Source organism: Hyperoodon ampullatus (assembly GCF_949752795.1).
Source record: "Hyperoodon ampullatus genome assembly, chromosome: 9".
Classification (NCBI taxonomy): Eukaryota; Metazoa; Chordata; class Mammalia; order Artiodactyla; family Ziphiidae; genus Hyperoodon; species Hyperoodon ampullatus.
In genome coordinates, this window is record NC_136922.1 from 47,715,915 (window position 1) to 47,743,363 (window position 27,449).

Here is a 27,449-nt window from a genome sequence, read left to right on the forward strand (position 1 = left end):
TAGAAAAAATATATCAAAATGTTAACAATTTCTCATTTCTAATCTTAATTCTAATTTCTAATTTCAGTGGTGGAATTAGGGGCAACTAAGACTATTTTTCTTTCCATATTTTTCCAAATTGAGTTCAATGAGTATACATTACTTGAACAGTTCTCAAAAATTTTAGTCTCAAGATCCCTTTAAACTCTTCATTAGTGAGGATCTCAAATAGCTTTTGTTTATGTAACTTATATCTATTGATTAGAATTTTATTAAAAATTTAAAAAAAGTAAATATTTATTCATAAATAGTGACAAATCCACTACCTGTTTTACATAAATAACTTATTTTATGGAAAAGAATTACATTTTCTAAAAAAATTATTAAGAAGAGTGGCATTGTTTAAAATTTTTGCAATATCAGTATCTGGTTTAATAGAAGATACCTGGATCTGGCATTCCATATCTCCTTCTGCATTCAATTTGTCGCAATATCATATATTATGTAGCTTCTTAAAAAACCTGACTGTACACTTGTAAGAGAATGAGTGAAAAAAAAGCAAATAACATTTTGATACTAGTATAAATAGATTGACTTTATCAACCTCCTAAAACAATATAAGGGATTTCATTTTTCCTGCACACTTTGAGAATTATTTTGACTAAAATTTTTTTTCTCTCCAAAAATACTGAATGGTGGCTGGTAGCTTGCTGGATCGGCTTGAGAGTTCTGATTTCTGAGTGAATAGAACTCAAAAAGGAACATGCTGTACTCAACTTCCCTTCTCGGCTCAAAGAGTAATGTTTTTTTGTTGTTTTTTTAAAATAAATTTATTTATTTTATTTTTGGATGCGTTGGGTCTTTGTTGCTGTGCCGGGGCTTTCTCTAGTTGCAGGACTACTCATTGTTGCGGTGCACGGGCTTCTCATTGCAGTGGCTTCTCTTGTTGTGGAGCACAGGCTCTAGGCACACAGGCTTCAGTAGTTGTGGTACGTGGGTTCTAGAGAGAAGGCTCAGTAGTTGTGGCACACGGGCTTAGTTGCTCCACAGCATGTGAGATCTTCCCGGACCAGGGCTCAAACCCGTGTCCCCTGCATTGGCAGGCAGATTCTTAACCACTGCGCCACCAGGGAAGCCCCAAGAGTAATGTTTAAAGCAGGGAAGAGAGCCTTGTCTTTAGTTCAATGCTCTTTCCATTGGGTTTAGATTCAGTTCTCTTTGAGTTACTGCCAGGTATATGTAGGCTTGGAAATCCCAACCTGAGTGTTAGCCACTAAGTAGAGCACATGTGAAAGGAAATCTGTATGGCACTCTTTTCCATTCTCCCTTTCTTCATTTTGATATAAAGCATTATAACACAGCAATAACTTTGGGTATTATAGAAATCACCGAGGATGCAAAAAATATTTGTGAAACTCACAGAACAGTAAAAGGCATTCTCACTTTTTGATCTTCCGAACCTGGAATTGGTGGGAATATTTTTTAAAAAAAAACAACAGAATTACAGTTTGAGATTTACGAAACTTAATTTTAACTTGACTGTGAGGTTTTACGAAATCTTTGGAAGGTGATACTGATTGAGCACCTTTCAATGTGTCAAATACTGTCCTAGAAACTAAGGATACGGTCATTAGTATATTTTCTCCTGTTTACAGAATATAAACTCCCAGAAGACAAAAAATAGTTTCCTACCTCTCAGAGTTGTTGGCCATGATGCTTTTCACAAGACATTGGTACAGTAAGTATCAGCTGGCTTGAAATAAGAGGGCAAAGCATCTCCTTATTCATGCCCCAAGTCCCCAAACCTGATTATATTTCCACATCTATTTTACACTCTGTAAACACTTTTCTCCATTCCTTGATCATTCTCCCTTGGGCTCAACTCTCTTACCTCTGTTTCCCAACTTAATAAAGGCTTCACATAGCAGTCTTGTTTAAAGGAAATACTTTCCAATGCCACAGGATCAAGTCCATACTGCTTACTTGGTAAACAAGATCTAGCTCTAGTTTACCTTCCTGCACTCTTGATACTCCCTATCCATAAAGCTTATACTGAGCCATTCTCCAAATCTGCCATGGCCCTTCATATGGATGACTTTGGCCATTCTATTCTTTCTGCTTGGAGTGCCCTCCTCAGTTATGTCTACTGGATAAATGCATAATTATCTTTCATGGTTACCTTAGTTTCAGTACTTTTCATAATCAGTCTTCCCCATCACCCATGATCAAATTAACTGCTTTCCCATCAAATATTTTCTTGTTCCTTCATTCACATCTCCTACTATGTACTTATCACACTTCATCATAGTAGGTATGTGCATATCTATTTCCCCCTAGACTATAAGTTCCTCAAGAACAACAGCTATAACTCTTTTATCTCTCTCTCTCCAGCAACTAACACATTGCCTGGCTTGTAAAATGCATTCAAATGTTTTGTTTGTTTTAAGTGTGTATATGTGGGGGGCACAGATGAAATTATTTTTTCCAAATAGGTATCTTTATCTATACTGCCTAATTTACTGAATGAAAAATCATATGGTCCCATCATTTGACACATTTACACACTTATATAACCCAAAATCATAAACTAGATATATAACATGAACTATATGTACTATTTCCTTTGATGTGTATTAAACTCATACAAATTATAACAGAAATACATATTAATTCAGAAAAAGAAAGACTAAAAATATTTTCTATTTGTAATTTATTAAAACTACAGAAATAGAAAATATTAACACACAGCCTTCACCTAATGACCCTGAAGTATTTTACGAGCATTACAGTTACACAACCTCAGTACTAGAAAGGACCTTGGAATTTTATGAATCCTGAAAAAGTATGTAAGGATTAGAAACAAATAAACCTTCCAAAAATTATGTAACACCTCAAAAGCAAGTTGTATTAAGTCTCAAACTATAACTCTATTTTTAAAACTATTCCCACAATTTCAGATTCAGAAGATCAAAAGTGAGAATACCTTTTTGTTACTTTTCAATGAGAACATTAATATGTCTTGCATCCTCAGTAGAAATTAGAGAAGACACAAACAGAATGACATCCCATGTTCATGGACTGGAAGATTTAATATTGTTAAGATGTCAATACTACTTAAAGTGATCTACGAATTCAATACAATTTGTATCAAAATCCAATGACTTTTTTTGAATAGAAATATCCATCATAAAATTCATATGGGATTTCAAGTTACCTCAAGGAGCCAAAACAATTTTAGAAAAGAAGAGTAAAACTGGAGGACTCACACTTCCCAATTTCAAAACCTACTATAAAAGCTACAGTGATCAAAACAGGGTGACACTGGCACAAAGGCTGACATATAGCCCAATGGAATAGAACAGAGTGCCCAGAAATAAACCCTCCCATGCGTGGTCAAAAGATTTTTAACAAGGGGGCCAAGCCCATTCAATGGACAAAGGACCGTCTTTTTAACAAGAGGTAATGAGAAAACTGGATATCCACATGCTCAAGAGTGAAGCTGGACCTTACCTAACACCATATACAAAAATTAACTCAAAATGGATCAAAGACCTAAGTTAAAACCTAAACGTATAAAACTCTTAGAAGTAAACATAAAACAAAAGCTTCCCAACATGGAGTTGGCAATGATTTCTTGGATATGACACCAAAAGCACATGCAACAAAAGAAAAGACAGTCAAACTTGGCTTTATAAAACTTTAAAAACCTGTACATTAAAAGACATTATCAACAGAGTAAAAAGGCAACCCACAGAATGGGAGAACATATTTGCAAAACCATGCATCTAGTAGGGGATTAATATCCAGAATATATACAGAACTCCTAAAACTTAACAATAACAACACAAACCCAACCCAAAAATGGGCAAAGGACTTGAATAGACACTTCTCCAAAGAAGATATACACATGGTCAATAGGCATGAACATGTTGAGTATGAAAAAAATGCTCAACATCACTTAGCATTAGGAAAATGCTAACCAAAACCACAATGAGATACCACCTCACATCCATTAAGGATAGCTACTATCAAAAAACCCCAGAAAACAAGTGTTGGTGAGGATGTGGAGAAATGGAAACACTTGTGCACTGCTAGTGGGAATGTAAAATAGTACAGCAATGGTGGAAAACAGCATGGCAGTTCCACAAAAAAATTAAAAATAGAATTACCACATGATCCAGCAATTCCACTTCTGGGTAGATGCCCAAAAGAATTGAAAGCAGGGTCTCAAAGAGATATCTGTACACCAATTTGTATAGGAGCATTGTTCACAACAGCTAAAATGTGGAAGCAACCCAAGTGTTCATCAATGATTGACGAATATGCAAAATGTGTTATATACAAGATGGAATATTATTCAGCCTTTAAAAGTAAGGAAAATTTAACATATGCGACAACATGGAGGAACCTTGAGCACATTATGCTAAGTGAAATAAGCCAGTCACATAAACACAAATACTATATACAGTAAGTCCCCTACATATGAACGAGTTCCGTTCCGAGAGCTCGTTCATAAGTCCAATTTGTTTGTAAGTTCAACAAAGTTAGCCTAGGTACCCAACTAACACAATTGGTTATATAGTACTGTACTGTAATAGGTTTATAATACTTTTCACACAAATAATACATAAAAAACAAACACACACACAAAATAAACATTTTTAATCTTATAGTATAGTACCTTGAAAAGTACAGTAGTACAGTACAACAGCTGGCATACAGGGGCTGGCATCGAGTGAACAGGCAAGAAGAGTTACTGACTGGAGGAGGGAGAGGAGGTGGGAGATAGTAGAGCTGAAGGATCGTCAGCAATAGGAGATGGAGGGCAAGCTGCAATTTCGCTCACGCCTGACGCTGATGGCCCGGGTTCTGGCTCCCTGCTGGATTCAATTCTGTCTACCCTCTTGAAAAAACGATCCAGTGATGTCTGGGTAGTGGTTCTTTTTTTCTTGTCATATATGACACAGTAGCACTGGATTGCATTCTGAACAGCTGCTGCAACCTTCATGTACCGTTCTACGTTCGGGTCCTGTGCCTCAAAAACTAACAGTGCCTCCTCAAATAAAGAAAATCCCCTTGCCATTTCCTGCATCGTGAATCTCTTCGGTTCTTCAGTTACTTCTTCTTCCCCTTGTCTCTCTTCATCCTTTCTCTGGGCCTCCAATTCCATCAGGTCTTCATTAGTAAGCTACTTGTGTTGCACAGCAAGTTCCATCATTATTGCTTGGTGAGTCTTAGCAGTACCAGCTACATCACCACTGCTTTTACTCTTGCTTCCGGACATCCTGGGCTTGAAATAAAGATACTGTACTATTGTACTCTATACAGTACTGTAAAGTACACAAAAGTACAACCACTTATAGAGGATGCATGCACGTAACAATGTACGCCAGACACGTGAACATACATTATGTGATTGGACGTGCAAACACATTTGCATCTTTGAAAGTTCGAAACTTGATGATGGTTCGTATGTAGGGGACTTACTGTAATTTCACTTATATGAGATACTTAGCTAAAATCATAAAGACATAAAGTAGAACGGTGATTTCCTGGGGCTAGGGGGAGAGCGGAACGGGGAGTTACTATTTAATGGGTGTAGAGCTTCAGTTTTACAAGATGAGAATAATTCTGGAGGAAGATGGTGCTCATGACTGCACAATATAAACGTACTTAATACCACTGAACTGTACACTTAAAAATCGTTAAGATGGTATATTTTGTGTATTTTACCACAATATAAAAATTGGAAAAAAAACAATGATAAAGATGTAGATTTGCTCCAAATTAATCTATATCTATCTATCTATCTATCTATCTATATAAAATGTCATCCCAACTAAAATATAAGATACTTAAAAGTTAAGTAACTTGGTAAAATGTAACTGAAAAGTTTGAAAAAATAAACATGAGAGTATACCTGGGAAATTCCTGAAAGGGGTGTAGGGGTGGACTAAGCCTAGGCAGACCCACAAGATATATGATTTTTAAAAATTAAATAATATGGTAAAAATTATTGTAAATGTTGTTTGGAAAAATAAACCTGTGAGTAAAACATGTGGTATAGTAATTAAAACAATTTGATATTCAGGCTGAACGGGCATATCAGTGTACCTGTGAATCGGAAAAAATTTTTTTAAACACTTTTATTAATTCATACTAAAGATATATTGCTGAGAAACTTTTTTTTTCTCTACAACCAGACTGTTAGAATTATTTGAAAGTGTATCAGTGAGACTGGAACACCCCACTCTGACATGTATGATGAATCGCTAATCAGAAACAGCTTCAATTTCCAACCCAGAGCTTCAGATAAGTGTTTCCCAGACACAACATTCCACATTTATCTTAACTTTGTAGTCTTCAAGGAAACAGGACTCTTAAGTCTACTTCTCAGCCCAGGCCTGATGTTAATTAACCCGATTCACAGTCTTGCTGTACTTTAAACCTATCAAATATTGTTTCATTTAAATTCTGTCTAAACTCCACCCTTCTCCAGAATCCTATAATAACCCTATCCCCTCTGGCAGTTCCTCTGGTGTGTGATCTCCCTCACAGCAGCAAGTTAATTAACTTAACTTTGTTAGCCTAAAGATGTATATCCCTGGTGGTCTTCATCAGATCGAAATAGTCTGTTAAAAAAAAAAAAAAGTACATATGGAAATTTAATACATAATACACATAGCATTTCAAATCAAGAAAAAGATGGCTCATTCAAGAAATGATATTGAAATAATCTTCTGGGAAAAAGATAAAAAGCAACCATCTGGATCCCTACCTTTCTCTTTCAAATTCCAAATGTTTTTAAGATTTCAATGTTTTAAAAAAATGAAATAAAAAAAAACTAGAAGAAAACATCTTTTTGCATCTTTACATCATGAACTGAGATCTTTTCAAAACTCAAAAGGTGTAACTATAGTAAAACTGTATAAGATTATGCGTTGAATAAATTTCTGGCAGTGAAATTGCTGGTTCAAAGGTATGTTTCTGTATAAAATGTTAAAAAAAATCTGTACAGCAAAAAATTCCAAAAAGTATCATAAAGAAAAAGAGAAAAGGCCAACCTAATATAAAAACAGTTAAAGAAAATAAAGGATTTGAAGGAAAAGAAAAAAAAAAAGGTCAAGAATGTTCACATTTCACTCATATTACAGAAATGTAAACCTCAAATGCAGAGATACCATTATTTATTTATTTATTTATTATTATTATTTTTTGTGGTACGCGGGCCTCTCACTGATGTGGCCTCTCCCGTTGTGGAGCACAGGCTCCGGACGCACAGGCTCAGCGGCCATGGCTCACGGGCCCAGGCGCCCCGCGGCATGTGGGATCTTCCCGGACTGGGGCACGAACCTGTGTCCCCTGCATCGGCAGGCGGACTCTCAACCACTGCACCACCAGGGAAGCCCTAATTTTATTTTTAATTTTGGCTGCGTTGGGTCTTCGTTGCTGTGTGCGGGCTTTCTCTGGTTGCGGCGAGTGGGGGCTACTCTTCCTTGCGGTGCGCAGGCTTCGCATTGCAGTGGCTTCTGTTGTGGATCATGGGCTCTAGATGCATGGGCTTCAGTAGTTGTGGCACGTGGGCTCAGCAGCTGTGGCACACGGGCTTAGCTGCTCTGCGGCATGTGGGATCCTCCCAGACCAGGGCTCAAACCCTTGTCCTCTGCATTGGCAGGCAGATTCTTAACGACTGCGCCACCAGGGAAGCCCAGAGATACCATTTTTAACCTATCACAGCGGCAAAAAATATTAAGTTCAGTAACAGCCAGTATTGACTTAGATATGAGAGAAAACTGGCGCTCATCCGTTGTTTCTCAGAATATACATATTTACTGTCTTTTGGAAGGGCAGTTTGGCAACATCTTTAAAATTTTTCAAGTATGCCTTGACCCATCATTTCATGATCAGAAATTTCTCTTATGGACATAAACACAGAACTGTGCAAAGATGTTCATGGCAGCCATTGCCACAGATGTTTGTTAATGAGGAACAAGTTAAAAAAAATATATGGTACATCCATACCATAGATATGCTATAGATGTTAAAAACAATGATCTATATGAACTAATAAGGAAAATCTTTGCACGTTTGGCAGGTTATGACTTTTTAATAAGGTGTAGTGGCTACTTTTTAAATGAGAAATGTAAGGAAAAAACAAACCCTAACTGAAACCGTAGATTAAATATGTATACATACACATACACACACACACACACACACACACACACACACACAAAGAGTATGTTTTCATGCCCATCTCTACCCCAGGTTCTCACCAAAGGTAACTACAGTTGACCCTTGAACAACATGGGTTTGAACTGCCCAGGTTCACTTACATGCAGATATTTTTCAATAAATATACTGGAAAACTTTTTTGAGATTTGTGACAATTTGAAAAAAACTCACAGATGAACCATGTAGGTTAGAAATATTGCAAAAAATTAATAAAAAGGTATGTCATGAATATATAAAATACATATGATACTAGCCTATCCTTACATAGGCATAAGGTGAGTGATATTTAACATAGAATTAATAATGTGTTAGTTTTCCTGTTTTATAACTTTGTTTTCAAAGGATTACATTACCTTACAGGTACAGTATGCTCCTGCTCTGTCTATCCCTCCCTTATAATTTATGCTTCAGCAATTCTGAACTATTTACAGTTCAAAAATTTCTCAGTGCAGTGAGTTCTTCTACTCTTACTGTCTTTTCTGTCTATACAACATCCCCTTCCCTCCACCGTCCATACCCCAACCTCTGTAAATCCCATTAAGCCAGTGTTTCTTAACCATGGCATAACTGACATCATGAGCTGGATAATTCTCTGTTTGGAGGCTGTCCTGTTCACTGTGAGATGTTAGCAGCATCCCTGGCCTCTACTCACTAGATGCCAGTAGCATTCCCCCTAGCTGTGACCCAAAATGTCTTCAGACACTGCCACATGAATGCATAAAATATACGTAGATTATATATACTAGTGTATCCTTACATTCGCAACTGGGTGACTGAAGTAACTAGAGAAGGAAGAAAAAAGCTTACTTTTCACTACAATCCTGTGTGTTTTAAATTTCGTACCTCTTCTAACCCTTCCACTGCTACCACCCTAATCCAAGCCACCTTTCCCCCTTCCTCTTACTCTCCCACTTTTTCTCTCCCAACTACTGCAACAGCCTCCTAATCAACTTTTCCCTTTCTTCATCCTTGGCTTCTTCAATCCATTTTTACCAGTCTTTTTAAAAGTTAAATCAGATCATGTCACTCATTTGCTCAAAACCCTCCAGTGTCTTCCCAATGTCACTCAGAGACAAAACCAAAACCTTAAGATGAACTTCACACAGTATGCAATCCTACCCTCCACACTCCTCTCTTGCTGATCTCTCCTTCTAGTATTTGGTTTTTGTAGGTCAAAAAGGAACAAACAGCAATTTCAAAAACTGAACCTATTACTATCTGTTCCCTTGCTGTGTTCTAACTTTGGACTCCTTGCTGTTCTTCAAACACATGAGGGTCCTTACACTTGCTGTTCTCTGTTGGGAACACAACTCACCCAGATACTCACATGGCTCACTCTCCAACTCCTTCAGGTCTTAACTTCTCAGGGGGTCTTCCCTGGCCACCCTATTCCTACTCACAGCACCTATTAACATCTAATATATTACATATTTTACTTACTAATCTTGTCTATTGTCTCTTTTCTCCATCTTGATCAGTGGTTCTCAAACCTGAGTCTACATCAGAATCACCTGAAAGGCTTGTTAAAAGAGTTTCCGAATCAAGAAGTCTGGGGAATAGAGCCTGAAAATTTGCATTCCTGACAAGTTCCGAGATGATGCTGAGGTTCCAGGGACCACATTTTGAGAACCAATGTTTTAGAATGTAAGCTCCATGAGAACAGAGATTTTTGTTCACCTCTTCACTGCTTTACCTCTATGACCTGGCACATGGTAGGCAGTGAGATAGGTAAATGAATTTACTCTGTTCCCAAGGCACCCTCTGATTTGGTCTGCTATATGGTGCTAAAATTTTACTGAATACTATAAAAGATAAATTACATGACTGTAATGAGTTAAACTGTGTCCCCCCAAAAGACTGGTGTTGAAGTCCTAATCCCAGGAGCTATGGTTGTGATCGTATTTGGAAATAAGGCCTTTGGAGAGGTAATCAAATTAAGATTAGGTCAGCAGGGTGGCCCCTAATTCAATATGACTGAAGTGCTTACAAAAAGGGGAGAACACCATACTAAGACAGAGACACACAGGGAGAATGCCATGTGACAACAGAGGCAGAGACTGGTGTGTGATGTAACTTCAAGCCAAGGAACGCCAGTGACACATGAAGCTAAGAGGCACGGAACAGATTCTTCCCTAGAAGGTAGAGCATGGCCCTGTCAACATCTTGATTTCAGACTTCCAACCTCCAAAACTGTGAAATGATAAATTTCCGTTGTTTTAAATCACTCAGTTTGCTGTACTTTGTTATAGCAGCCCTAGGAAACTAACACAATGACCAAAAATGCAAATGACTACACCAAGCTGTATAATTTCAAGTCTCCCTATTATCCAAATTGCACCAATTTGTTTTAATATATAGCTTTCATTGTGAACTAATCAGACTTCCTGTTTCAGAATCTCTCCAATTTAATACCGCCTCTCTCTGCCCTCCATGTGTCCCTTCAATGTGCAAGGCAGCTCACACTACAGGTTCTAGATAATGTACTCAGATTTTCTTTTTGGTTTCTCCTACCTTCCTATGGGCTACCCTATTTCACATACAACAGCTTCTTTATATTTTTTTCTTCAAGGGACACTTCTTATTTTCACACATTATAGATTTTGGCATGTATCTTCCCATAGGACATCTGAATTAGTTATAAACTGAAAATTTAAATACACATTCGATACACATTTAGAGTTCAAGATAAAATGCTAACTTCTCTTTTATGGAACAATTCTCCATTTTCTCCCCCTTATTCTAAAAGAATGACCTTAATCCCACTTAGGTTTGGGTAAAAGAATTTTGCCATATTCTTTCCACCTTGCTGTGGTTTGTACACTAGCCTCTTTACTCAAATCTCAACAAATCTTCTAAAAGTAACATGGTTGTACTGGGAAGCTTAAAATTTTAAGTGAATCTGAATGAAATTTCAGCATCAAGTTGTCCATTTTCCGTTTACTGTTTGTTTACAGGTGCACTGTCACAAGAATTCCAATCAATGATTTCTTCACACAGAAAATCTACTTTAAATTACCATGGTTTATAAAGTAAGCTGTAAAATGCAATTTTTATCTTAGTGAGCACAAGTCAATATACAAATAGTATATAGCATATACCTAAATGACACACTTTTCTATGACTAGGTGATCATTAATTGATATGTACTCCTAAATGACTGTGATAAAATTCTAATAATTTCTGGATACTGAATTTACTCAGAAATATAGACTAGTATAATCTATACCCCCAAAAAACCATATTTAAGAAAAATACCTATCTTTAAATGGGTAGTAACCACAAAATATTTTTAAAATGCTGAATCCTAACTAAAAAGATCAGAAAAACAGAAACTCCAAGCAAATTTAAGAGAGACATCTAATTGTTCTCCACTAGTACTAAAATATCACACTCTTTTCCTGTGAAGAATTTTAAGTGAGTCATACTTTCCTTACTAAATCACTGTTTTACTTAACATATGGTAAAAAGAGTTAACTGTTTGGTAACTTGAAACTTTACACTCAATTAAACTGTACATTAGTATACACTACGGCTGGCAGAAAATAAAATAAGTATGATTACTAAACACAATACTTAGAACACACAGCATCAAGTGACATTTATCTGATAAAAGTGTGGAAAGTTGCAAAAAGTTAGTTTTACCTCCTAAAACCTCAGATTCCCACCGTCTAAACTAACACCAGAATTAAACAACTTGAAATTATGCACGACACCTTCTCCTGGCACCCAGGCAGAGCTATCACTGCCCAGTTTTTGGTAAATGAACATATTTCTGTTCGTTACACATTGGCCTAATTACTTACTCTATTGCATTCAAGTCCTAACTTTATAATTAACTTTTAAAATCATAAGGAAACCAATTCATGGTTAGGATAATAGTTTTCAACCTGAAACGCTTTAAAAGGATATACCACAATAACTATAAGGAATTGAGAGAACTAGATTATAAATCTAGTCAACTTTTCCAAAGCTTGTGATGTTTTGTCATTTGACAATAATAATAAAGGGAGAAGGTAAGAGCTGGGCAAGAATAAATCCCCACCCCTAAATTTCGTTCATTCTTTTGCGTATACAATACATCGAAATTCAGAGCTGTAAAGCCAATTTGTCAGCACCTACGAATCCCATCACACTTGGTGGGGGAGGGAGGAGGGAAGGAAAAAACTCCTTTTCTCGTCCTCCACGCAGCTAGTGCCCAAACACACCTGCCTCACTAGAGGCTGGGAAATTTAAAAGAACAAATCGGCCACAGACAAACCTGCTGGTCCAAGAGAGCCCTGAGGAAGTCCCCCGGCACTTGCGGAAGGCGCCCGCTCGCTGGGCGCTGGGGCGGCGCGGCAGCCCGGCTGCTCTCCTGGAAGATGTCCACACCTGAGCGCCCGCAGGTCCGCAGGGAGAGGGCCCAGCGGGGCAGGACCGCTAAGTGCTCAAGCCGCGGGGTCCGGAGCGCAGCCCGTGTCTCACCGTCGCCACCCGACGGCAGGCGGCGCGCGAGGAGGCGAGGGTCACGAGAGGGTAAAAGGGAAGGACCCAGGACCCAGAGAAGGCTACATGTCAACAAAATAGCGGCCCGGTGGGCAGGCGGCCCCAATGGCAGTTCGCAGAGACGCCGGGAGCAGGAAGTGCCCCGCGCCTCCCTCAGGAACCCGCAAGTCCCCAGCCCCGGCGACGGCTCCGAGACACCTGTTTGGCGGCGCCGGGGGAGGGGTTCCACCCTCCACGCTCCCCCACTCACACACTCACGCTCTGAGAGGGGGAGGGCGAGGGGAACCGAGACATTGGACCCACAGTCTGAGGGCGCCTCCGCCGGCGTACCTGACATCAGCCTCAGCTCCCTCTCGCCCCTCCGCGGGGGCAGAGAGGGGGACGACACGAGACCGGCGACCCTCGTTCTTCTCGGCAGCCGCAGAAGTGGCTCGTGGCTGCTAGCCGGGGCCGCCCGCTGCCGCCCAGATTATTCCCCGGCAGCGGTGGCGGCTGCGGCGGCGGCAGCAGCCGAGGCGGGCCCAGCGCGCGCTCCCGCCCGTTCGCTCCGCCCCTCCCCGCAGCGCGTCCAGGCCGCGGCCCGCGGACAGCGCAGCCGCCACCCAGGGCTCTCCTAGCGCTGACGTCGCCGCCGCCGCACCAGCCCCAGGGAAGGGAGGAGCGAGAGGGGGCAGGGTGGGGCGGGGCTACGATGACGTGTGGGCGCGGGGATTGGCAGCCGAGCGCACGCCCCGCCCTTGTGCGAAGGGGTCTGGGAAGTCGCGTTTTCTCTGGGCGATAGTCGCAACTCTCTTGTGGCTCCTCGCTGGCGGCCTCCGGCTTCCTGATCCTGCTCTAGGGTTTTGCGTTAGCTTGCGGACCTTGAGAGGAGTTAAAAGCAGTGAGGACCGAGACTGCGGATACCTGAGGGATCTTTGTCTGAGGGACAGGCTCTTACCCTGCAGGAGTCTTATGGCCTCTAACCTGCTCTTAAACAGTTCCTTTTTACCCCTGTTATGCCCCCCTCCCGACTCTCTTTACTCAGTATCTCTCTGGCCTTAATGAAAGGAAATACGGCAAGATAGATACGCGAACTGTTGTTGCATAACCAGGTATGTGAACCCGCAGGGGCTGAAAACCCAATTAGTGATACCACAAAGCCTCCTGAAGGCACACGTGGTCTTTTGGTTCTGTCATTACTTCACTGCTGTCAGGCAATGGCCGGAAGAGCTTCCTCCAATCCTTGCAAAACCTCACCCCCCCCCCCCCTTTAGTTGGCAAAGGGACTTTGTATCAGAAAACTGTTTTCGGATTAGAGCGAGGAGTCCTGGAGCGATTGAGGCAACCCCACAGCAGTCAGGAGGTGGGGTAAGGTCTTGACTTTATTGGTGTTAACCGTCGTTTACAAGGCCTAGCCTGAGGGTGAGAAAGCTACCCTGCTTCCTTTAAATGCCCTCCTCAGCAGTTCTTTAGTGCCTTGGCCTCTGGGCTGGAATCTTGGTTCCCTCCACCTATTAGCTGTGTAACCTTGGCAAGTTACTTAACATGTCCGGGAGAAATAATAACGTTAGTAAGGTATTGTTGTTGTCCACCCCCCTTTTAATTTGTTTACATTCAGCTTTAGTGTAGTTTAGCAGTATATGCGATTAATAAATCCGAAAGAATCTTCCAAAAGAGTTTTAAAACATCTAGGTTCTTATCCAAACCTCTCATTTTTTCAGATGAGAAAGCTGAGATCAGAAAGATTAAACTGAGAAACCCGTTCTGGAAGAGAAGTGCAAGTATCTGATGTCCAGGTTAGTGCTCTTTCCTGGGCCCATGCCTCCAGACTTCTCTCTTGGATCCTTACCTCCATCATTTTCTTTCTTTCCCAGTCTCACCCCCTTTTCTTCCACAGCCACTGTGAAACAGGGAAAAGAGACCCTTCAGAGGTCAAAGTGTTCCAACTAGAAAGCAAAATAAAAGAAAACACCTCAGGATTCTTATTTTAATTTTATTAATATTTATAATGAACAAAGAATAATATTTTTCCAGTGAGCAAAGATAAGAAATCCTTCCAAGGATAAGCTCAGATACAGCATGTCTTAAGATAATTTTCTTAGTGGCAAGAAGGTATGTTGATACAACACCAGATCAAATCAGCCCCTCCTACCCTTCTGGGTATTTTTGAAAATAGCTATTATTTTCATGAAAACAATACATACTTATTCAAATACAAAAAAAAATTTTCCAAATCCCATAATTCAGAGGTAACCATTTTTAAAAGTTCATGTTATACTCGTCCAGACATCTCTAAGAATAAAAAATACATAAAGATATATAAATACAATGTATGATAAACTGGATTTCATTATGTACACAGTTCTTTTCTCACTGAACAATATATGATGAATAACATCATTTCTAAAAGTTGCATAATGTCCATTAAGTGGATGTACTATCATTTATCTAAACAGTATTCTATTGATTCATTTCTGTATTTTTCCCAAATGTTTACTATTTTAAACAATTCTGTGATGAGCTTCTTAATGCATGTACCTTTGCACAACTGTGCAGCTGTCACCTTGAATAAATTCCTGGAAATGACATTCATGTCAGCCAATTTTTCTTCATTATCAACTAGAAAAAAGAAAGTGTGATTACTTTGAATATAATTTATATGTGAGACTCAAAATGACCAGACTCTCCCATCTGAAACACAGATAAACCTTGGACAGTATGTTTGTCTGTCTGGTGTGGTGTTTCAGTAATGTATGTCAAAGCTCCTTGGAGCAGAATAATGTGTGTCAAGGCTCCTTGGAGCAGGGTGATAGACACTGATAGTTGATTAAACCCTTTCTTTCTTACTAGCAGAACTCTGATTTTTTTCAGGGTGACAGTGTGTCCAGTTAAAAATATTTACTTCCTCAGTCTTTAATAAGCAATGGTTTAGCCATGTGACCTGTCAGCAAAATGAAAGTAGATGTTGCTAGGAGAGGCTCAAAGTTTTATGGAAGAAATTTCCTGTTAGCCGTTGGACCTATACCTTTCCTTTATCTTACCTGGAACAGTGACATGATGGTAGAGGTGGAGCAGCCCTATTTCAACTGCAAGAACAAGATAACAGCATAGGAAGCCAGAGTGGCCTGGGTTCATGATTGCTTTGGAGGGTAAGCTTACCCAGCTCTGGACTGCCCACTTCTGGATTTGTTGTTATGTGAGGGCAAATAAATTCCTCCTCTTTAAGGTCTTGTTGTTTGGGTTTTCCGTTATAAGCACTGAATGAAAGTCCTAATTGACAGAAAAAGATAGGAAAAGTAATTATTTATTTAGCACTACATGTAGAATTTTTTAATAGACAGGGTAAGATGAAAATGGGGGCACAAAATGGAAACAAGCAACGACAAAAAAACACTCTCTAATAAACTTAGTTTTCCTTTAAATACCCAAATATTACAATTAGATTAACAAATCTTTTTGTAATAATTAGATTAAATTCTATAAATTAAATTATATTTACTGGTATAGTAGTTTTCAAATATGTTCACAGGTTCTTTCATACTTCTTGCAAAAGTGAAGCTTAATTCCCCTCACCTAGAGTTTGGACTGTACCTAGTGACTTGTTCTCATGAAGAGAATATAGAAATGCTGTAGTGTGACTTCTTAGAGGAGACTATAAAACATATGCCAGCTTTCTTCTTGCTCTCTCTCTGGGATTGCTCGCTGGGGAAAGGTAGTTATGTCATAAGGACACTCAGCAACTTATAGAGTGACCCATGTTATGAATAATTAAGGCTCCAGCCAGTTAGGAACTGAGGACTCCTGGAAACAGCCATGTGAGTGAATTTGGAAGCAGATCCTCCAGCCCTAGTCAAGCCTTCAGATGACTGTATCCCTTGTCAGTATCTTTATTGTACCCAAAGAGAGTTTGTGAGCCAGAACCACTCAACTAAGCCACTCCCAAATTCCAGGCCCTCAGAAACTGTACAATAATAAATGTTTGTTGTTTCAAGCCACTAAGTTTTGGGATAATTTGTTGTGCAGCAAAGATAATGACGATAGCTGGGTATAATAGAGCCTACCTAGCACAATGCCTGACACGTTTGTAGGTATTATTTGTTGCTTGAATGAGTAAACAGTTGAATCAATATATCTTTTTCACTTAAAGGGTAACATACAATGCTGGTATTATTTTTGTTCCCTGACACCTGTGTTATATAAGGCTTTTCTGACATGATCATAGGGAGATCAATTGTGAATCTTACTGAGACCTGAACATTGACAATCCTGGAAGAAACGTATAGTGAATAAAGCAATGGAACCCTTGAGACATGAATACTGCTCCCAGTTTTATCAGTGATTAGCTGAGAAGCAAGTCACCTAAGCCTTCTAAATCTCAGTTGCACTGTCCATAAATTGGGGGAAATAATCCTGACTGGCCTCAAAAGGTAGTCAATGTGATTATATGTGACAGTATCATTCTTTTAATTACATTAGGTTTGTAATGTCTATCCTACTTTTTTTTTTAATTAGTTAATTTATTTTTGGCTGCGTTGGGTCTTCATTGCTGCGTGTGGGATTTCTCTAGTTGCGATGAGCGGGGGCTACTCTTCCTTGCAGTGCATGGGCTTCTCATTGCAATGGCTTCTCTTGTTGCGGAACATGGGCTCTAGGCGTGTGGGCTTCAGTAGTTGTGGCATGTGGGCTCAGTAGTTGTGGCTTGCGGGCTCTAGAGCGCAGGCTCAGTAGTTGTGGTGCATGGGCTTAATTGCTCCACGGCATGTGGGATCTTCCCGGACCAGGGCTCGAACCTGTGTCCCCTGCATTGGCAGGTGGATTCTTAACCACTGTGCCACCGGGGAAGCCCTGTCCTTTTTTATTTTTAAGCAATTGAGTATTAAATATTTTAGGTGTGTATAACATTGATTTTTCTTTCAAGAAGTGATAACTAATAACTGATTTTACTGTGTACCTTTGTAAAATATTAGCATCATTCATAGTAAGCAGTTAGGATTTAAGAGTATGGCAGGATGGTAAGTTATTATATGTCAGATCTCATTTTATTAGCCTGTTGAAATATGATTGCACTTTAAAAAGAATACATAATTATGACTGGCTCCTTTCTCTTTTCAGGACTTAATTTGTAATTATGGTTGGGTGTGTGCCCCTCTTTATGGATGGTTGGGTTTGTGCCCCTCTTTATGGTAACAGTGGTAGTTAAACATACTTAGTAACAAACATACATTTAACCAATAATTTGGTCTGAGTGTAAGCATTTATTCTAGAGCAAAATTACACCCAAGAGCAAGAAAATAAATGGTAGAATACACGTCTTTCTCTTTCAGAGAGGAAGACTTGGGCACAAAAGGGAAGGCTTTATATAATGGAACATCAGAGGTAAAGAATATGCAATTAGAGACAATGCATAATTTGGTGGTGTGACTAACTCCAGAGGTAAATATATGAGGATGAGTAAGACAGAGCTTCAGTGTAAGATTCAAGTCTTGATAATGTAGTGGATGAATTATCGAAACTTCCTAGTTTTGTTGTATTTTCTTTCTTGTTCTCTGCTATTCAGGTGTGACTCTAAATCAGTTGAAACTACTGACTCCTCTAGAGATCAGATTATTTGTGATTTTAGTTGACCCTGGCTACCTCCCATCGTTATTCACTTGAATAGGAAGAAGAAACGTAGAAAAAAAGAGACGGAGCTTTCTTTTCTGGAGATAGTGTGCTTTTCAACGGAGCTTCTCATCTCATATTGAAACTTCCTGCCAGGTTACAGTATTTTCATTCTGTGGAACCTAAGAGAGCATTTTCCAAACAGTTTTTATTCCTTGCAGCTACATCTTCACAAAATCAACCAAGATTTTGAGACAGTTGGAAAGGCTAGTGTTACTTTCTGACACATGAAGGGGATAAAGGTGGAGAACGGAGCAGAGGGGGAGATAAAGTAAAAAGGAAAGTCTGGGAAATACTTTTAATCTCAAGGGAAGAAGACTCAGCATGACTCACAACATGTTAGTTTGAAAGCAGAGACTGCCTTGTGAGCACTGAGGAACCAGAGAATACTCAACTTAGAAGGTTGGGCTCCCTGGGGTTACCCTGCGTTTCTCTAGTTTCCTGGAATAAGACTCTGAATATTCCTTAATTATATTCCCTGGTGGCTCAACAAAAGCAGAAAACATTTGTTGTAAATGGAGTAGGTGATGCTTTAAAATCCGTAAGCAGTAAATTATTTATAAATGTGTTTGTTACCTCTGTGATTGTAAAGAACTGACTTACAAATTTTAGCTGCATAACGTGGCACAATTTTTTTCTTCTTTCTTTTAAGTTGTATTTAAATGTTTTTAAATCTAAGAATGGATTGGGGTAGATATTTTGTTGGGTTTCTGTCCATCATCCATTGAGAAGCACTCTATTCCTCTTCCTTTTTCCTCCAGTTCCCATCTAGAGATTTGGTCCTCACAGCCATGTTTATATGATAGGACCCTTCTCCCTTCTTGATTGGATAGAGTTTGATCCTTGAAGGAATTTGAATCAATCACATTCTCTCCTCTGAGAATTTAGAATTGGAAGAGAAGTCTTAGTTTCTCTCTATTGAACACTGAAACTGTAAACCAAACAGGGGCTTGTAACCCAAACGTGTGAACCCAAGATAAGGGGAACTCATTGTACAGGGAGAGAGAAAAATGAAGCAGACTATCTGAGAAGAGAAACGACCCTGAGCTTTGGTGATCTCACAGAAACAGAGAAAGGGGAGAGTGTCATTTTTTAGCTTCTCACAGACTTTTCATGACACCCGTCCCGCAAATGGCCCGACTGCTCTTGAGTTCCATGAATCCCTCCACTGTATTCTTATATTAAGTTACACTTGTTATTGTTAAGTTAGTTTGAGTGGGTAATTTTTCCATTCTTTAGAGTGCATTTCATCACTTCAGTTAAGAGCGATCTAAATAGTTTTTTTCATTTATAAGAAGTAAAAAGCATTTTGAAAGCTTTGGTCTGAGGAATAACATAAAACTTGTGAAAAACTCAAAAGCTTCAGTCTTTTGAATAAAAAGCAAAATGGCAGAGTAGGAAGCTTCCCACTCTTGTTCTCCCACAGAAACATCAAAAAACAAGCAGAAACAGTCAGAATCAATTTTTGAGAACTCTGGAAAACAGTTGAAAGTTTACAGCAACCAAATGAGCACTGAATCAAGGCACTTCAAAATAGTAGGAAGGGCTGCTTTTGCCTTTTGAGGTGGTCCGCACTCTGTAGAGTTTGTTTCTCCCAGGGCCTCTTGCCTTCTGAGATGACCCACGCTCTGTCTGTGGCATGTGTATCTCCCTAAAGAAATCTGGTTTCCTGCTTAGTTCTCAGTGCAGAGCCTTCTTGCCTGCCTGCTTATATCCTTCACAAGTGTCCTGTATTAATAAATCTACTTCTTGCTTATCCCTTTGCCTCTCGCTGAATTCCTTCTGTGCTGAGACTTAAAGAACCCAAGTTGCATTGAGTCCTGAGACCAGGTGTGTGGTTCCAGCTGGGAGATTGTGGGTTCAAGTCCAATCTGGAGTGCAGCTGGGTTCGAGTCCCATCTGAGGTGTGATTGGGTTCAGAGTCCCAATCTGAGGTGTGTGGTTTCATCTTTGGAAGGCCACATAAGAAATTGGAAAGAGTGGCTGCCTCCAGAGAGGTGACCAGTTCCCCAACCAGAGATTGAACCTGTGCCCTCGGCAGTGACAGCACAGAGTCCTAACCACTGGACCTCCAGGGAATTCCCTAAAATTTTATAATTTAGTTTATTCATAAGTAATAGAAAAAACTTTGATATCTGTAATGTACATTATGTGGCAAAGTTTATCAGCCCAGCTATTTACCAATCAAATTGATTTTCTGCTATCTTTATTTTATGAAGTGTTCTGCCCATTAAATTCAAAATAGCTGTGAAAAAAAAGTAGGAAGATCCTGTAGTGATTTACTTGTCCTTCCACTACCTCTACCCCTGCATGGGGACAGTCTTATAAAATGTCAGTTGTCTTAAAGTGGCAACAGTCTTAAAGCAGCAGTGGTCATAAAGCTGTTGCAGTCATAAAAAGGCAGCTATCTTAGAACGGCAACAGCCCGTGTTTCCACTGTGGGACTGTTTCCGTTCTGAAGGGAACAAAGCTGACCCTGTTCACACATTGTTGTAAAATCTGTTCTAATCTGTTGGGGGGTGCTGTGCAATGAATTGTGTCCCCCAAAACTCATATGTTGAAGCACTAATCCTCAATGTGACTGTGAGGCCTGTGAGGAGGTGATAAAGGTTAAATGAGGCAATAAGAGTGAGACTCTCATTCAATAGATTTAGTGCCCTGTAAGAAGAAGAGACACCAGAACTCGTTCTCTCTCTTTCTCTCCATCATGTGAGGACACAGTGAGAAGGCAAACTAAATTGGCAGGTACCTTGATTTTTGAATTTCTAGCCTCCAGAACTGTGAGAGGGAAATTTCTGTTATCTAAGCTCTCCAGGCTGTGGTATTTTGTTACAGCCGCCCAAGCAGACTAATATGGGGACAACCTAAAGGACGGATGCTAGGTGTTCCACTCTGTCTCCCCTAATTCAGAACTCAGGAGAAGGAGCTTGAAAATACTTCAAGCCAAATTAACAAGCCTCAGACACTTGGGGCAGAGATTATGGTTGAAACATACAGTAGACTGTCTAAGGCAAAAACTGGGGAGAGTTTCTTTGGGAAATTAGGACATTTAAAAGCAACTATGTATATGTGGGGATTTAGAAAGCTGTGTACATGCCCAGGGTAAGATACATGCTCAGAAAACACCTGAGAAGACCCTAAGCTTTTCCTTAGGCTGATCCCTTGGCACAATGCAAGCCTGGCAAGTTGAAGATCAGAGCCAATTTGCCAAGACTTGTAGGTTCCTAGCTTTCAGAGAAATTTCTATCTAAACACCAGCTGAACACAAGCTAAGGAACAGAGACTAATGACCACATTGACAAAGAATGCAGTCTTTGCAGTAGTAGTTTGGAAACAACATTGAACAAACTGACTGCTACAGCCTTCAACAACCAAAAAGTAGGAAGCCCTGTGAGAGGGAGAGAATCTGACTTCCAGGTACCATACTACAATAGAAACTAAATAGTTTTCATCAAAAAAATCACAAGGCATACAAAGAAACAAGAAAGTATAGCTCTTTCCAAGGAATGAAATAAAGAGGTAGAAATCATCTCTGAGGAAGTCCAGACATTGGAATTACTAGACAGGGATTTTAAAACAACTGTGTTAAATATGCTCAAAGAACTAATGGAAAACATGGACAAAGAACTAAATGAAATGAGGAAAAGGATGTATGAACAAAATTAGAATATCAATAAAAAGAATTATAAAAAGGAACTAAAGAGAAACTCTGGAGCTGAAGACTACAATAGCCACAACTTGGACGAACTTGGCTTTACAACAAACCAGCTTTTTATGCAGAAGACTCCCATTGGGTGATGACATTCCTTAACTTAGATCATAAAATTTGTCATGGTTTAGTGTGGTTTAGTGGAAAGATCTTGGACTTTGAAGTAAGATTGATGTGTTTGAATTATAGCTATAAATAAAAATAACAATGACTAACATTACTAACTAAAGTAGAGAAAGCTCTAAGAAGGAAGAACTCAGAGTTTAGGACTTGTCACATAATGTCTGCTACTTACTTGCTATTATATTAGGCACTGTACTAAAGAGTTAACTAACTGATTTATTTTAATCTTCATACCAGCTCTCTGAAGTAGGTGTTATCAACCTTATTAACTGATAAAGAAACTAATCTTAGAGATTAAACACTTGTAAGTAGTATAACAAGGATTCCAACCCAGTTTTTAAAAACTGCTTTATTGAGGAATAAGTGACATGAAATAACTATATATACATAAGGTGTGTATATAATATGGTATTTTGACAGATGCATACACCGACGAAACCATCACCACAATCGAGATAGTGAACATATCTATTGCCCCCAAAAGTTTTCTCCTGCCACTCCCCACCCCACCCCATCTCCAAGCAACCACTATTCTACTTTCTGTCGCTATGGATTAGTTTGCATTTTCTAGAGTTACATAAACGGAGTCGTACAATGTGTGCTCTTTTTTATCTGGCTTTTTTCACTCAGCATGATTACTTTGAAATGAAGCCATATTGCATATATCAATAGTTCATTTCTTTTTATTGCTGAGTAGTATTCCACTATAAGAATATACCACAATTTGTGTATCCATTCACTTACTGATGGACCTTTAACCCAATCTGACCTTAAACCGATGCAGCACTCTCTCTTCGGCTCCCTCACTTACCATGTGGTCTTGGGAAACCTAATTATTCTCTCTGAGGCTCAGTTTTTCTCATTGTAAAATGGCAGTAATGTGTTTTTTTGCCACAGGATTGTTATGAGTAAATCAGATAACATGTGAAAGCACTTAGTAATGTGCCTGGCACACAGTAGGTGTTTATAAATATCATTCATCTTTCCCCAGGAAAGAAAAATCTCCAGGAAGGGAATAAGGAAAAAAATATAGCAGTACATGCTTTTCTGGCTCTTTCTTCCTGTATTTTCACCTCATTCTTGAAGATTTCTCACTTTAATTTCCCCTGCTTGCATTTCATCTACACCCCATGAATATGATGTTCCCCTTTTCTCTCTGACCCAAATATGGACACGGACTCTTTCTTTTCCCCAAAACATGACTGAAATAGAGTGATATTTTCACAAAAATTAAGGGATAAATTAAAGGGGTCTAATTACATAAAACTAAGCAGTGTAAAAATAGTCAAGTCTCCTAGATGCCTGCTCCCATTCCAAATAATCCCAGCAAAATAAGTCAGAAAGCTTTTTGTTTTCAATTTTTATTTTGACATAATTTCAGACTTTACAGAAAAGTTGCAAAAATAGTACAAAGAAACTTCATACAACTTTTTCCTTGATTATTGTTTCAAAATTTTAACAACTCGAAATATTTTCTGCCTCCAAAATTTAGGCTGAGTGGCTTGACAGAAAATACTCAATTAACTCAATATGGTAATAAATATAACAACAATACCAATTCTAAAAATTGCTTACTGAACCTGATAAGTGCCAATCTACTCAGTGTTGAACTTGGACTATCACCTACTCCTAATCCTATTACTATTATTACATTCATCTAATAGATGAAGATATTGACACATAGAGAGTTTTAGAGTCTTGCCCAAGGTCACACAGATAGAAATCTTGTCCTGTTGAATGCAAATGAAACCAACAAGATTCCTGACGCATGTTTTTAATGCGAATCTTTTAAATGAAGTATCTACAAGCTACAGCCTTTTGGCTAAATCCAGCCCCTAAAAGAGCTTTATTTAGTCCCAGATCTGCTTGTGCAAGGATCACCATCCTCTTATACAGATGAGTGGGCACAACCGGGTCTTCACTCCTTCCTAACCTGGCTTCTGTCTTTCAGTTATCTGGTCATCTTCTCTCACTGACTACTGTGATTTCTTGTCCTGCTCACAGAAAAACACCAGCCTGACTCTAAGTTCCAACTTCCCAAACACCATTTGGTCCTTCTAGTGAGGGTCTCAGGTCTATAGGAAATACTTAAGCGCCCAATAAAGTTGACGGGCAAGGTTAATCTTCACCAAGTGGGGGCATTTCTGGGGCATTTTATGATGACTCACTCCAGACATATTAAATGATAAAAACAATACCGTGCGTGTGATCAAAGGCAGCAAACCTGAGGTGGACGTAGTGATGCATTGCTCTGATCTCCCTTCAGGACTAAAAGAATTATTCCCCTAGCTATTGGGAGTGCTGCCAACAGACAACCCTCAGCTGCCAACCCTCTCAGGGAATTGCCTCGGGCGCAGCTACCTGCCTTAACTCAAGACCACACCTTCTTTCAGGGCACCCACATCCAGTGACTAATTAGCACAGGGGTATAAAAACCAGCCTCCCAACCTCAACCTGTAATATACTCTAGGTCCGTTCCACCGTCAGAGTTCCCCATGGGGTTGACTAAGGCCTTTGTTAAGACTACATCATAGTTCAGTGTCTCCTTCTGTCCAGTCTTGCTTCTTTCTCTTCCTTTTCACAGGCATTAATCTCAAAAAGTACTCCCTAATAAGCTGTATGTATTCTGATCTCTGTTTCAGAATTTTTTCTCTGGGGAACCCAGCATATGACAAAACCTAAAGCAAGGACATGTCCAAAAATGTGTAGTAGCTACAGGGATTATATCAGAGAAACCAGTCCCTGAGAACAATGTTAGCAGATGACAAAGGGAAAGCAGAATTCTTTCCTTCTGTTTGGGCAGAACTGCCTCTATATACAAACACAGCACTAGTCAGAAGAAGCAATTAGTATTGAAAGAAAAATAATGAGCCATAATATATAAGCAATTTAAATAGAGTTTAAGCAACTGTAAGAGCATTATCAGTCAAGATCGCATTCCTTATTCCCATGTACATTAGACTTTGGTCAAGGATATAAATGATAAGGGGAAAAGACAGGGGTAGGGGTTAAGGATGGAAAGTGGAGGCTGGTAAGTAGGAAGATAACACTTTATAGTTGAAACCTGAAAGATCTAGATGGAAATTGAAGATGGTATACAAAAACAGAATAGAAAGAAACTTCTAGAGTTCAGAAGAACCATAACTCTAGTTCTGTGAGGAGACCAGAATTTGTACTCTGTATAAAATGTGGAGAGGTTCTAGGGGCAAGAAGCATGCCCATGTGGGGCAGGAAAGAGTTGAAGGATAGCATAAAGATGAGGAAAGTTAACTAGTTTTGCTTCTCATGTGCAAATGGCCATTTATTGTGTTGTTGGTTTTTATCTTTGAAGTACAGACACATCCCCCAATTTATTAACATGAGTGAGTACAAAGCTCCCTAGAGTGTGAGAAAGGAAATGAGAAAAGAGACTGTGCTCCAGCTTACCAAGCTCCCAGCTGACTGAAAGGCCTGTTCCCTTTTCTGCCATTATATGTTAAGTATGTTTCTATGAACTGTTGTGATACTGTTTTAACATTGTTTCTTTAGAAAAATGCATCCATACTTCAAGTTGGATCACCTTAAAATGAGTTTTTGAAATACACCTCACACAGAGATAGGGGACTTCTGGTTTGCTAACATTAATGGTCTAGATGCAGATAAATAAAATTCAGGTGGTAAAACAGTGACTTGCCAAAGGCATCATGATCAAATTAAGCTAAGATTAAAAGTTCATGCACCTTCATTCAGTCTGTAAAACTTCTTTTTCTCTAAGGAGCATTTGTCTTGAAGAGATTATTGGGGAGGGGGGCCAGAGGGGAAGGAACAAACTACCATAATCCAATGAACAGACCACTTTCTTTTCTTTCTCTCTCCCTCTTCTCCTTTGCATTTCTATTTCTCTTCCAATCTATTTCTTTCCTCCTCCCTCTCTTCCTCTTCCTCTGTTTGGTTGGGGGGCAGGTGGGGATTTTGTTTTTCTCTTCTCCTTTTTCTTTGTTTTCTGGTCTTTCACTGCTCTCAGTATTTGGCCTGGCTCTTTTGATTTTCTAGTCCTTATTTTTATACCTGCCACTCCTAGTAGAGAAAGGAATGTCACTATTACTATCTTTTTTTTTTTTTGCAGTACGCGTGCCTCTCACTGTTGTGGCCTCTCCCGTTGCGGAGCACAGGCTCCGGACGCGCAGGCTCAGCGGCCATGGCTCACGGGCCCAGCCACTCCGCGGCATGTGGGATCTTCCTAAACCGGGGCACGAACCCGTGTCCCCTGCATCAGCAGGCGGACTCTCAACCACTGTGCCACCAGGGAAGCCCTACTATCATTTTTTAAAAAAACGTTTACGTTCTTAACTCTTTCTGGCTCTGTGCTAAGCATTATAAAAAAGGAAATTGTGTAGATAGTGTGTGACTTCCAAAAATATAATCTATTGTGAATTCCAGCTGTGATTTTATAATACCCTCATGATTCTTGACTTTTGTTGGTTTGTTTCTCAGTCCCATTAAAACTCTGGTGATAGCAATGAATTGCCTCCTTCCAAAAATGTGTAAGTCACAAATATACCCAATTTGCATGCAATTTCAGAAGGTGCAAAAACTCCCTGAACCCCTTAGGAGTTTATGACCTCATATCAAGAACCCTACTGTTGTCTCAATACATTTACAAATATCACACAATTTGAGATAGGAGTGGTATCTTAAAACATAATCCATTTTAATTCACTTCATTAAGAAAATCAATAGGCTGTATATAACAGCCATTTTTTGTGGTTGCAGAGGTAAAAGGGGAAGAAATGTTTTCAAATTACAAGTATATTGTAACATTATCCAAAAGGAAAAAACACTTATTGAGTACTGCCTACTGTATACATACCAATTTCCTACATGATACAGCTGTTGTAAAAATTATATGTCTACATATATTACATGTCTACAAATACAGTACTATGTACATATGTATTATATATGTATACAACATATGTGCTTGTATAATATATAAGGCATATATATGTTAAATTTTCACAACAGCTGTATTATGTAGGCCTCATCAGATAGGGAAATTGAGCTCAGTGAGGTCAAATAGCTAATTCAGGTCACCTGCTAGTGAACAATAGATGAGTATTCTAACCCACATCTAACTCCAGTGCCCCCTTGGAGGATGATTTCTTATTTATCTTTTCTACTTAACACAAAACTTAGCACATAGGAGGTACTCATGGAAGGTTGAATGTTGATTGAATTAAACTGGACAGGGTCAAGTACAGAGCCCTGTAGTAGATTCCTGGAGACTAGAGACTACTCT